General features: G+C 45.2%; 1 protein-coding gene across 1 annotated transcript in view; it reads left to right on the top strand.

Moving 5' to 3' along the window:
- Positions 1–13,290, top strand: part of LOC144762390 (XK-related protein 6) — a 479,187-nt gene that overhangs the window by 229,532 nt on the left and 236,365 nt on the right. The gene's annotated exons all lie outside the window — the stretch shown is intronic.

The raw sequence follows: 13,290 nt of genomic DNA, 5'->3' as shown, positions 1-13,290 counted from the left end.
AAGCCTGGCCTGTAGCCTGGTTGCCGGCAGAGGAGAAAGGCAGGAATTCAGGCGTATGGGTGCCTGACGGTGGGTGGGTGGGTGGGTGGGGTGGGGCCCACCCTGCTGAGAAGGAGAGCCCTGTGTGCCTACTATTGGAGACGGAGCCTTGCAGGCTCACCGGACCCCGGGAGAAGAGCTCCACGGTTGACCGAATCCATCCTGGTGTGCATATTGGCCACCATGAGAAGCCCCGGTGAGTGGGACTTGGAGGGCACACTGTTGGTGCCTATTTTTCTTGCTATACAGCTGCCCTGCCGGATTGCGGGCAGCTGCAACGTGGGGGAGGCATCTTGATGTCCATAATGGGACACAGTGAGTTGCAACCTTGCCCACTTTGTGTATTGGCCCATTCGGGCCAGTACTCTGCTGCATCGGCAGCCTGGTGGCGGGATACAAGGCCACAGACTAGGAGAGCCCTGACTTTGAGACAGAGGGCATTACGGGGAAGCCCAAGACGGGCCCCCGAATGGCAGGGCAGTTGGCCTGGGGATCGCCTTGTGTTCTGATGGGGCGTAAGGCCCTGTGGTGATGTGTGCACCTCCTGAGTGTTACTGTGGTGCACTGGTAATTTAGGATGTCTGCCTAATATGTGATGCATAATGTGGTTATGCTACCTGCAATGTTCCCAGTAGTTACTGGTTGTGATTTTCTCTATTTGTGAGTTCTAAAGGCGATGACAGTGGCCCAATTGGCCCTGTCATGTATATAACCCTCTGTAAAGTAATACCTAGCGCCAGGTGGCACAGTGTACATATGGGATTAAGCTCTGATGTGTTTTATGGATAATACAAAGGCTATTTTTATATAACCTTGTGTGGAGTTTCCTTTGTGATGTGCCTAGTGTGTTGCTACTGTGTGAGTGTGTTGCGCTTTTATACATTTCCTCTGGGATGTGCCTGACTGCTCGTGCCAAGCTCGAAAGGGGTGAGCAGGGGTGATCTTCAGTGTGTAACTCCCTTGCCCTGACTAGAGTGGTGGTTTCTGCCTGGCTTAGGCGCACGCCATAGCCAACCAGAAATCCCATTTCTAACACTCTTAACATACTAACCTGTTTGCAACTGGATTCCACTAGCGTGCAGCCAACCTTGTGCTTGGCAAAAATGAACCCATATCACTGACACATATTCACTGCTCGATGCGTGACTGACTCACCGTCCATCCACTCATGGTTTTACATTCTAATCGGCGTCACTCTCTGTCTGGACACAGCTGGACAATTGGTTTCTCTCAGCCACTGTCCGCTTGTGGATCTCTGAAGTTGCTGTTCTCCCCCTGATTTTCTCAGATCATAGTCTTATCCAATTAATCCGTAAGGTTCCGAATTTCTGCTGCTTAGAACGTTGCATGCAATTTTACAGCAATGCGCTCCATGACCAAATGTTTCGCAGCAAACTACAAGGCTCCATTATCGAGTATTTCACATTAAATACCGGAACAGTCTCTACGCAGGCCACCCTGTGGGAGGCTAGGCTTTCAAAGCATACGTCAGGGGGGGTGCATCTCCAAGCATGTGGGCATCCTTCACAACATCCAGACCCAAATACAGCGGGTCGAGGGTGAATTATGGGATTTGGAGGCAGGTAGAGATGCCCAATTAAATTGCCGATCTGTACTATTAGCGGAATTATAGAAACTTGCGGAAAGGGAGATTGCTTATATGGGTAAGGACACAAAGGCCTGCTGCTATGGAGAGTGACTGTTATGGGTGGGGAGCGCATCCTGGCTGAATTTTGGAACAAATTCCAGGAGCTTAATGCCTCTCATGTCTATGATACCTCTTGTGTCATATCCTCCTATCTTTAAGACATCATGATGGTATGACTTACAGATGACCAGCAACGGTTCCTGAGTGAACCGTTAACCCTTGGGGAAGTAACGCAAGCCAGCGATGCCCTGGGTGGTGTAAGGCCCCAGGCCTAGACAGTTTAACTGGGGCTTTCTACAAAGCCTTTAAACAGCAGCTCATCCCGCACCTCCCGGCACTGTATAATGAATCAATGGCCACCACCTACACTTTGTGAAGTGGTTCTGACCCTTTGGTTAAAACCCAGCAAAGATCCCAGCTGTTGCGCTGCATACCGCCCTTTGTCGCTGCTAAACTTAGATAATAAAATCTTGGCCAAAATACTTGCCACTAGGTTGGCTCTATTGATAGAACAGATTATCTCCCCAGCCAATCTGGCTTTGTTCCACATTGCTCGACCTTATTAAACCTTTGAACTATTTTTGCTGTTCTTAATACAATCCCCTCATCCACACTGGCAGCTGTAGCCCTGCTAGATGCAGAAAAGGCCTTCCACTCTCTCTCGTGGGCTTTCCTCAAATCTGTTCTTGGTAAACGTGGTATTCCCTTCCTGTTCCTTACATTGATCATGCTTCTATACACTAACCCCACGGCCCAGCTACGTGTGAACAGCGCCCTTACTGATGCCTTCCCTGTCCTGCGTAGTACTCGGCAGGGCTGCCTGTTTTCCCACTCCTATTTATAATTGCAATGGACCCGCTGGTCCATATACTACAAGATCGCCACGAACTGCAGCTTACTCACGGGCCTCTATCACTCTTCCTTTACGCAGATGACATGCTGCTCTTTATCAGGAATCCACACTTCAATCTCCCCCCACTTAAGCAGGAGACTGCGTGGTGTGGGAGTCTTTCGGGGCTTCGCATAAACTGGACCAAATCGGAGCACTTCCCACTGATGGATATAACCCCACCACTGCATGTGGAATTTCTCCCCAAATGGGCTACTGATAGCATAAAATATTTATGCATTTATCTCCACAGAGACAAAGACCAGGTCCTGCAATGCAACTTCGGCTCAGCGATGGCAGACCTCAACACAGGTGGACCGATGGGTGCGGTTGCCCCTCTCCATGGCGGGACGCATGGCCATTCTTAAGATAGTTGTACTCCCCAGCTTCTTATATCTTTTCTCCAACATCACCATTCGCATGCCACAACCCTTCTTCCACACCTCAGCGGAGTCCTCCGGTGACTAGTTTGGGACGGTGCGCCCCCTCGTGTCTGATCGGGCACGCTTACGCTCACTTATGAGCGCAGATGTCTAGGGGTCCCCGATCTTTGCCTATAGAATTTAGCTGCCCAGTGTCATTACAGACATCGCTGGTATCACCCTGATGTCCCCATCCCATATCTGTGCCCAGAATTAGCTTTATTGGCTGGACTCCTACACTCAAAGATATTGCCTAATGGTGAGCCACTAGACACTTAAGACATTCAGATAATGTCCACAACATTTATTCCTTGGCGACTCCGGAACACGCTGCTGTAGCTTATGCCTTCTAACCTCTACCCCTAAGACTTTCCGCCCCTTACGCTGTAGACCGCATGACTTCTCGACTGTACCAAGCATGTATTGCCTTGAAACTAGACACCACTACACGGGTGCAGGAGACTGGGGATAACAATCACGGATAAGATATGGACATATTGTTGCACACAAATTCAACATGTCTCCATTAACCATTGGCATTATCTCTTGCATTTTAAATGTATACATCACTGATACCTTTCACCACTCGACAGTGCCACATTTGACTACACCAGATCTGATAGATGCGTGCGGTGCCATGCCCCAGGGGCAGACTTTGCACACCTAACCTGGACATGTCCAGTGGTGACTATATTCTGGTTAGCAGTGTTTGAGCACATCTCTGCCATGATTGGCACTAAACTATCCCCTGATCCGCTAGTCGCTAACATCCTTGGCATTATTGTTGGGTAAGTGGGACATTGCATTACAGTGGGGAAGCACCAGATCGCCCACTCCTTTGGAATGGCTTGGAAGCATGAGCCACTGTGAGAATGTGGGTGAAGACTATTCCTGCCTTCAACCCCTTACTTCCCATCCGAAGGTCATTTGGCTGCATTTACGCACGTACCTTCACTCTATTGACCGTGATAACACAGAGTGACATCCCTCTCTGTTCATACATAACCGATAACTTCTACATGTCCTGCGCCGTGTCAGCCTATGTTCCTGAGTCTTGGAGTTACGATAATTGATACGTACCTGTGATGGCTAAACAATACGGTAATAGTTTTTACTTAACATGCCTTGAGGATGTACACCTCTTTCTTTTTCCTTTTTTGATGATATGCAACTGTCTTTTCCTTGTTGTTAATCAGAAAATTTAATAAAGACAATTTAAAAAAAAAAAGAAAGATGGGTGGTGCTTAATGCCCATATCCCAAACACAGCAAACAATCTTATTTTCCTGTGCAATACCATTGTACATTGAAAAGCTTCACAAACACTTGCAGAGACAAAGACTGCAACTTTTCATGCTTGGAGTAGTTTGATTACAGTATAAATTATTTCGCCCTGAGATTAAACAATCTTGTAAAATACATAAAAAACCTGCGAAGGCAACAATGCAGCGTAAAGCTTCAGAAACTTCATGAAGGGCGAAAATTGGTAACTTAGCAATACTTAGCCACTTAAAAAAATATAACGTTGAAACACTACTAATAAAACCCCACAAATCTTACGTGTTTAGAACACTTCCTCACAGCAGCAAAGCTCTCTTTTCCCCTCATTCTGTAGGTTTAACATTGGTGAAGGTAATTCTGAGCGCCGGAAATAGCCACAGGCAGAGGAAGAAAACTGACTCAGAGAGAAGCCTAAGGCAAGAAACAGGCAGAAGCCCATAGAGAGAAGCCTTCTCTACAGAGAGAAGGATGCTACATCCACGCTCAAACAGAAGTAGGACCTGTAAAGTAAGTGCTTCTCATTTGTAATCTACATTTGTACACGGAATTCCCTTGTACGCCCCTGTGCCTCCCCCGCCCATCGCCTGCACAGGATTCCATTCCATAGCACTTAAGATGCTGAATAATTGATCATTGGGCCTCCCATGGCTTCATGAATAAGTAAGGACTCTGCCCAAGCTCCCTCCATCCTTGAACCTTCCATTCACACCGTAAGTGCTGCGCAAGCACTTCGTGAGGAGAATCCCAATGTGTGAGTCAGGGATTAATATAGCATCTTAAACAAGAGCGGGAAAGAGCTCAGCTCCTGGCCTGCAGATATGAAACCCATGACAGGATATGGCGAATTCACTTCAGTAATCTGGCTATAGCTTCCAATCCTTGCGGCCCAACTCCGACTTTCATCCTTCGGACGTTGATCGGAATGAGAACCGTTGAGCTAGGAGACCACACTATATCTGTTATTAGTGCCAAGAAGGCCCTTATATGAGCATGGGCAAGGTATGGTGTAGCCCGTTTATATTTCTGTTGTGGTTTCTTCCCCCAGCCAGGCCTCTTGTTTCCCTTAGTGGTGGGTTCAGGGCTGGCTATAGGGCAGGTCTACTGGTGCATCCGCACTGGGTGCTGACCTGGGGAGGGGGCGCTGACCTCAAGGGTGATGGGGGGGGGGGGGAGGGGTGTTTAGCAATAATTTACGATTTAAAAACTCCTTCAGCAGAGTTTCTTGCGAGTCCAGTTTTCAGTCAGCATTACAAATGTCAAGTTAACTCTTTTGATTAATGTTCCTGCTTGAGCGAGAGATCAGAGTTTCACTCGTGGCAGTTCTGACTCACCAACAACTCTAAAGCCGACCCTGGGTGGGTTATTCCTGTGGTAGATGGGTCTTTTCACAACAGAGAGGGCAGTGCAGGAGACCGGTCTTCAGTATCTGGGGTGAAAAAAAGAATATGCCACCAAGTCACATGAAATAATCCACCGATTCAAAATAGCCCCCATGAAATAATGCTATTTGCATGTACATATGTTCTTGAACAGGCCAGTCATTCATTATATACGTTCTTTTTCTTGCATTGTATATTCACACGCATCTACACTTTATATCTGCAAAACAATTCCCCTCTTTATAACCAGTGCTCTAAATGGGCTGGTAATGTCTGGTACTGAGTACCGGCACTTTCCTATTTTGAGAGGAAGAGTACCTGCACTTCTCAAGAGTGATGAAATACTTTTTATCGACGAGTACCTTCACATCTCAGAAACAAGCAGGTACTCTGGTACAGGGTACCCACACTTCTATATTTCCATTTAAAGCACTGTTTATAACACCAATTTAGAGAACATCTCACACAAAACCATTATAATTTACATCTATGCACCTTGTCTAGCTGCGATCGGAATGCACACGTCTTCCCGGACTGAGATGTTTTTCTTTGCGCGTTTGCATGATAAAAAACACGCATCTCTTTCAAATAGACGTCTCTAAATTGGCAGGTACATGGCTTGTTATGGCTCTCAAAGCGATATGCACTGATATAACAGCACTTCTGCTGAGTTGATACTTACTTTGGCATCTGACTTCCCCTGCACAGAAGGTTCTGGTATTGGCAGTTTTTCCTTCCTAAGACTTGGCATTCATAAAGCTGAGTCCTTAGTACGATAACGCAAACAGGTTAGTTCATCGCATGAAATTCGTTCGGTTTTTCAAGTTCGCCTAATTTAGAAGATTAAGGCAGGCCTGTTTTTTTGTGCAGCCCCAAACCAAAAGATATTTTTCTGTCACTGAGTTGCTAAACAAATAATAACTTATCCTTTACACAATTAGGTACCTCATGTATTTAAGTTATTTATTCTGTGTTGCTCATTTACGAATTTGAGGTAAACTTCCCACCTTTATTGCTGGAACTCCGAGCCAAGGCAGGGAGGTTAGAAACGTATTAACTGTACAATTTAGTAATCAATCTAAATCTCCTGGCTGGTTCAATGAAAAATGCACTAGGGCATATGCCAATTTAAAAAAGGTATTGCACACACAACCCAGATTACCACTTAATATCCTTAAAATCAGATTAGATTATAGAAGGGTGCTAAAAGAAAGAAAACAAACCCTCCGAGACAACGCTTGGGATTCTTTACATAGCGCCGCCCAGCAGAAAGATAGCACTGCATTCTGGAAGGTCCAGAGAACCCCCTTCTTAGCACCAAGTAATGGCCCCTCTGTGGAAATAGCAATTACAGAAGAAACATGGATTAGCCATTTTTCTAAGCTATATAATGAGCCGGGGAATCCAGGGTGGCAGCCGGATGATTGCAACACAAACATTAGTGAACAGATTGACCTAGAAATTACCCTGGAAGAGGTAACCAGGGCACTGGCGCAAAGTGTGGGTGGCAAAGCCCCAGGGCCGATGGGGTACCGGTTGATATGTTCAAATATAATGTTCCCCTGTGGGGGACTATTTTGACCCAGGCTTTTAATGCTAGCATAAAATCCACCCTCCCTCAGACCTGGGCACAATCAATAATAATTCCAATTTTCAAAAAGGGCAATTGTGAAGATCTGGGGTGCTACAGACCTATTTCCCTCTTGGACTCAATGGTTAAAGTGCTAGGGAGGGTCTTACTGGAGCACCTTTCAGACAGGGCAGAGGATAGCCAGATACTATCCGACTTGCAGTACGGATTCCGTGATGGTCTTAGTACTATTGAACAGTCCTTAAATCTTTCAATCTTGATAGGCAAGTATACAAGAGCAAAAAAAGGCAGCCTATACTTGGCCTTTGTTGACCTCATCGTGGCCTTTGATTCAGTTAAGCATAACAGGCTGTGGGAGGTCCTTGAAAGGGTAGGGGTTGACCCACAAATGATTACGCTCCTATGGCGGCTGTATAGCAGCGCGTCTGCAAGCATCCGGTTTGGCCAGAAGGGAGAATGAACGGAAGCCTTCACAATCAGGAGAGGGGTCAGACAAGGTTATGTTCTGGCCCCTTCCTTTTTAATCTTTACATAAATGGACTTGAAGATGCATTGCTTCTCTAGGGTAAAGACTTTCCTCAAGCAGGTGACCACCCTATTCCCGCACTTCGCTTTGCGGATGATGCCGTCTTGATGACCTGCACCCAAAATGGCCTTCAGAGAGCCTTGGATAGTTTTAGTACATTCATGAGGGACCTCGGTCTTGAAACCAACATAACTAAGACGTATGTTATGAGGTGTTAGCAAGGGACTCAGAAGACCCGTGAAATGTTTATAGACGGGAAGAAGCTAGCATCCACAAAAATGTTTTCCTACCTAGGTGTACTTTTTAATCAGCACGACTCGTGGGCCGCTACTATATCTGCCAAAAAACAGGCATTTACTAGATCTACCGTGGCACTAGTAACTTTGCTAATAAATTAGGTAGGAAACCGCCCACAGAACTGTTACAAATATAGAAAGCAAAGTGTGTCACTATGGCAACTTACTTGGCGGGCGTGTGGGGTTTTGTAGACACTAACCCGCTACAAACAATTGAAAATGTATTTATAAGGTATATCCGCTCTGTACCCCCCAACACTTACACATTTATTTGCCACGAGGAGTTAGCTCTCCATCACATAGCAGATCTGGTAAAACTCAAGCCTATTCTTCTGTGGTATAGAGTCTGGTGTAATGACCAGACAAGACTAAACAGGGAGATTTTAAAAGACACCTTGAGATTAGACGGGGCCTTCGCAATCCCTTGGATTAAATTTGTACGTGATTTTATGAATGACCTGGGCCACCCAGAATACTTTTTAACTCCAACATCAATGACAGAGATCACGAGAAAGGCCTTAAAGAAAGAGGGTCTCCACTTTCTGAAAGCAAATGGAATGCTAGGGGAAATATCAGCAAAAACCACCTTGAGGCGCCATCAGTTGTTATATACCACCCTGGGGATGGAGCCTTATTTATCATTCATTCCAGGAACTTTTGATAGATTCCTCCTAACTAGGCTCAGATTGGGTAACATCCATAGACTGGTGTCATTCCCGAAACTGAATGACTGGTCACGCACCCTAATACCGTGTCCATGTGATAACATCTCTGACCAGTCCACCATGCACCTAGTCCTGTTTTGCAAATGTTATCTAGAGCCAAGGAAAGCTTGGATTATTCCATTTTTTTAAAATCTAGGGCTTAGGCAGTGCCGCCAAGCCATGCTTCTACTCCAAACTATTAGAGAACGAGCACATATCATGGAGGGTAACTCAGTTTTTAAAAGTTGCGCTTTATATAAGGAACATAATTTTATTGGAATAGTAATGCTTGCACTATGTTTTTAACTGTAAATTAACTGTACTTTTTATTGTGTTGTAAATAACATGAAACATAATGTTGTACTTTGTTCTTTTTTTGTGCTTTTATGACTGTTTTAAATAGCAGCCGAATAAAGCTTTCCTTGACTTGAGTGCCACTCAAACTATAAAGCAAATGTCTACCTTTTACCCCGTTGTTAGAACTTCAAATAGGTTTAATTTACTATCCAACACCTTCCCTACTATCCACGGGGACTGGAGTTGGAATAGTAAATTAAACTATTCACTATCCAGCGCCCCAAAGCTCTATGCGTTGTAAAAGCATGCATTGTAAAAACAGCGTTGTAAAGGCATGCGTTGTAATATCATACATCCGTGCGAAATTCACATAGTTAGTTAGCTGCTGCGTAATTACTTTAATATTCAGAAAATGTCTGTTTGTGTATGTTAACCACCTTTTACATGTGTTTGCACACTGTAACGTCCATAACCCGCATTGTGTTATACAGTTGGACATACAAGGGCACCAAACTGGTTAAATTTTTTACGTCAGTAAATCCTTTTAAGAGTAAAAAAAACAACAGGTTTTAAGGATTCACACATTTAGTTTGCACTCACATTGTTTCATGTAAGTGTGCAAATAGCTTTGTGAATCTGTCCTTCATGTGTTTCAGGCACCTGTTGTTATCACTGGACCGCAAGTAATAGTTTGAGGAGAAGCTGTCAAGGGGTTCCATTGGTGGTGGTGATTGCTTTGATGTTTAGCCATATGTCAGTGTAGCACCATCAGCCAGTCCTGTTTGTTGGACAACAGCACCCTGCATACTGGAGCACCAAGGCCAAGACTCAAAATTATAAAGTCTCAGAAAATAAAGTGTTTGTTGGCAAAATATCCACCACCAGCTGTATGTTCTCTTGAGCCCATGTGGCCAATTGGGAACCGGTAATGGGCATCTCCTATTCCGTATAATGCTTTCATATCCTGTATTCATTTCTCCGAAGTCCCTCCCTTTGTTCCCTGAACTACCTTCAGTACATAATACATTTGCGAGAGGTGGGTACCAACACTCATTTGTGTACACCAGGATTGTTGTTTTCATCAGACTTTGACTCAGACCGAGAAAGCAGAAAAGAAAGAAAGAAGGATGAAGAGAAAGATAGGAAAACAGTGGCAAAGAGAGAAAGCTGGGGTGAAAAACGACCTGCAAGCATGAGATAAAGAGACCGGAGTTGTGAGGTGATGGAAGAAAGAGTATGCGGTGGATTCAAGACTACCGACTTGGGCCCCTCTGCTATTGTTGTGCAGATTAAGGACTGACTATGAATCACCAGGTTGGCAGGTCCTCACGTAACGTAGCTTTCCTACGGAATTTACCTCTAATGCTGATTAGAGATCACAGTTCCTCTATATTAACGCACAATATTTCATTAACAATATTGATCCCTCCCGAGCGACTGCAAATTTGACTTGGGTCATAGCCTGATTTCACGAATGAAATTTGCTTTCTCTGCCATCTAATGGCCCCTTGTATTTTTTTCTACACAGTTCGACTGGTTTACCACTTCACAACGTAGTTTCCAGGGAGAGCTGCAGATTTTGATGCGTGCAGGTTCGTTTACCACTTTTTCTGTTGTTTTTTTACTCCAAATGCTTGTTGAGGCTGCACTGGGATGCCTCCGGGTCGTCATGCGCTCTATAAGTGATGAAAATAGAAGGCGTGCTGAGAATCTGCTGAGTCATGTTTCTTGCTGCTCTTGAGAGGAGAATATTCCTTCTATTAGATGGTGCTTGAATTTTGCTTACATGCTGCAATTGTGAAATAGCAAACAAGAATGATGCATGTGCCTGACCAAGGAAAGGCAAACCATGAAACACCTGTCATGAGATTTACAGGATGACTGACCAAGTATCTGACTGTAAAATCACTGAAATGTGATTGAGCTGAACTACATACTCACCAATGCGTCCAAACATTTTTTTATGTTGGGGGTAACAGGTGGAGTCCTAGGGCACCCACAGCCCTGGCCATCTCCCCTGGCAGGACACGGCTTTATCTAAAATTGTTGGTGTGTGCCACGGTGCCCACCAGGGGCACCCACTATCTTGGCCTTGTTGGGGGCGAATGGGGGCTCTAAGGCACTGGTGGGCCCATTTTTCACTGCTCCGGCTGGGGGGGAGCAAAGGTTTGTTTTCTGCCGGGAGAGTGTGGGCAGAGTATGCCTGCACTCTCCTAGGCAGTAAACAGCAATGTTCTGGGGATCGGGGTCCCTGGGACACTGCAGCTGTATCAAGCCTTGGGGGAATGGGATCCCTGGGGCCTGTGCCAAGGCTCAGGGAGGAGGCCGCGCGCCCACCTCTCCAATTTACTTACATATCAATCCCCGGGGGCAGGTTCGCCTGCAGCATGTCAAATGCTATGGGAAGGGGGTCCTCATGCCCCCTCCCCTTAATAATAATTTATCAGCCCCGGGTAATTGGTCCGGGGACCCCATTGCCTAAGGTCCTAAAATGTTCCCATCACATCTTTGTTGATGTGGTGGCAATTAATGAAATCTCATCTTGAAATCTGTTGTCTCCACGGATCCTCCGCAGCGTGAAATATCTGTATTTGTTTTACCTCAATTTCTTGAAAACAGCTGAACGGATTTTACAAAAAGAATGCTTTCTGGATCAAGATCTTGGCACTGCCAAATTTGGTGTAATTTCATTCAGCCGTTTTGGCTATAGCTGTGTCTAATTTCCCTATGGAAAAATAAATGGGTAAAACGTGTTTTGAGACCGTGTTTCAGGAAGGAGCTAAGGTGGATGAGATTTTTGGGGGAAGGTTTCTTGAAGATTCGTCAAATCGTGCCAAAGTTATAGGCAAATCAATAAATGCTTTTCCTGTGGCAACATAGTCCTAACTATAACTACCCAAACTACGTGTCCCAGAATGCCAGATAGGGGCATGTTGGGACAGCAGTATGATTAAGGACATGCTAGCCCTAAACAAGACCTTTTAGTTGAAACGCATTAGCGTTTGTGAATCTTTTTGTAACGTGGAATAAAATACCAAATGTATAATAGAAAGTGCCCCGGGGGTGCAAAGATTATACGCACTTTGGTATTACAGAAGGGGCCGCAGACGCTTGTGGGGCCCCTTCTTTAATACTAATGGCGCTGGCACACATTTAGTGCTAGCGTTATCATGAGTTGGCGTTACCTCCCTTTGCATAGGGCATGATGAGGTAAGCATTTTAGCTCTGCGCCCGCACTGTATTATAGATGTGGATGCAGAGACAAACATACCTTTAGGAGGTGCACAAAATGTTGGCACACTTTCAACTCGTCTTCTTAATGCAGCTCTCCGGAGGGGAGACGGTGGTCCCATGGACCACTGAGACTTCCTCATGCGTGTGGGTGCAGTCACTCTTTGCACCCACATGCAAGAGAAACCTCCAGTCCCTCTTGAAAGTGCAGGCTGGTGTTACCTGCTCAGTGAAACATGGAGCAGCTGTGAAGCAGCCACTTTGTATTTTACTTAAATGTGCTGCCCTGGAGGAAGCATCAGTTTGCCGCTGCCATGGTGTCAGTGCATTATTTCTAATATGGCACGCTGTCCCTGTTCGCACCCGGCACAACTTTTGAAAGGTGAGCCATGGCACAAACAGTGAAAGTGCGCTGTATACCTAATACGGCCGTTGGAGAGTTACGCCTCTTTGTTATTTCCTACATGTGAAAGGTGACGGCCTGTCTCGAACTGGCACCAGCTGAAAGAGAGCACCACTATTGAAGACTGCATTGTGTCTCATATATACATATATATATATATGCTTTTAGTCAATACTTATTTTCATGCAATGAGTGCCTCCATACAAAAACAAGATATATATATATATATATATATATATCTTTCAAAGTTCGTCCAAAAACGAAAGCGCACTCCGACAACAGATCACTTTCTAGTGCTTTAATGTTTGCAGGAGCAAAGCTGGGCATTAGTGTCAGGATAATTTCTTTGCCTTACGTGTTTCAAGCCTCCTGGCTCTTGTTCACAGGCATCACAGGTAACGGAAGCACCAACAAAAACAACGGCGATATGTTTCCCTCCAGTGGGATTCTCTCAGGTGAGTTCACTTTCACGTCGCGCTGATTCTGATTATTATATATATATATATATATATATATATTTTAAATTTTTTTTCCGTACAAATGGAGCACCTCCATGTGCATTTAGAGTGACTATAACAGTACCAG

The sequence above is a fragment of the Lissotriton helveticus genome, chromosome 6, assembly GCF_964261635.1.
Source record: "Lissotriton helveticus chromosome 6, aLisHel1.1, whole genome shotgun sequence".
NCBI lineage: Eukaryota > Metazoa > Chordata > Amphibia > Caudata > Salamandridae > Lissotriton > Lissotriton helveticus.
Note: the sequence above shows the minus strand (reverse complement) of the source record. Positions and strands in the feature narration are given on the sequence as shown.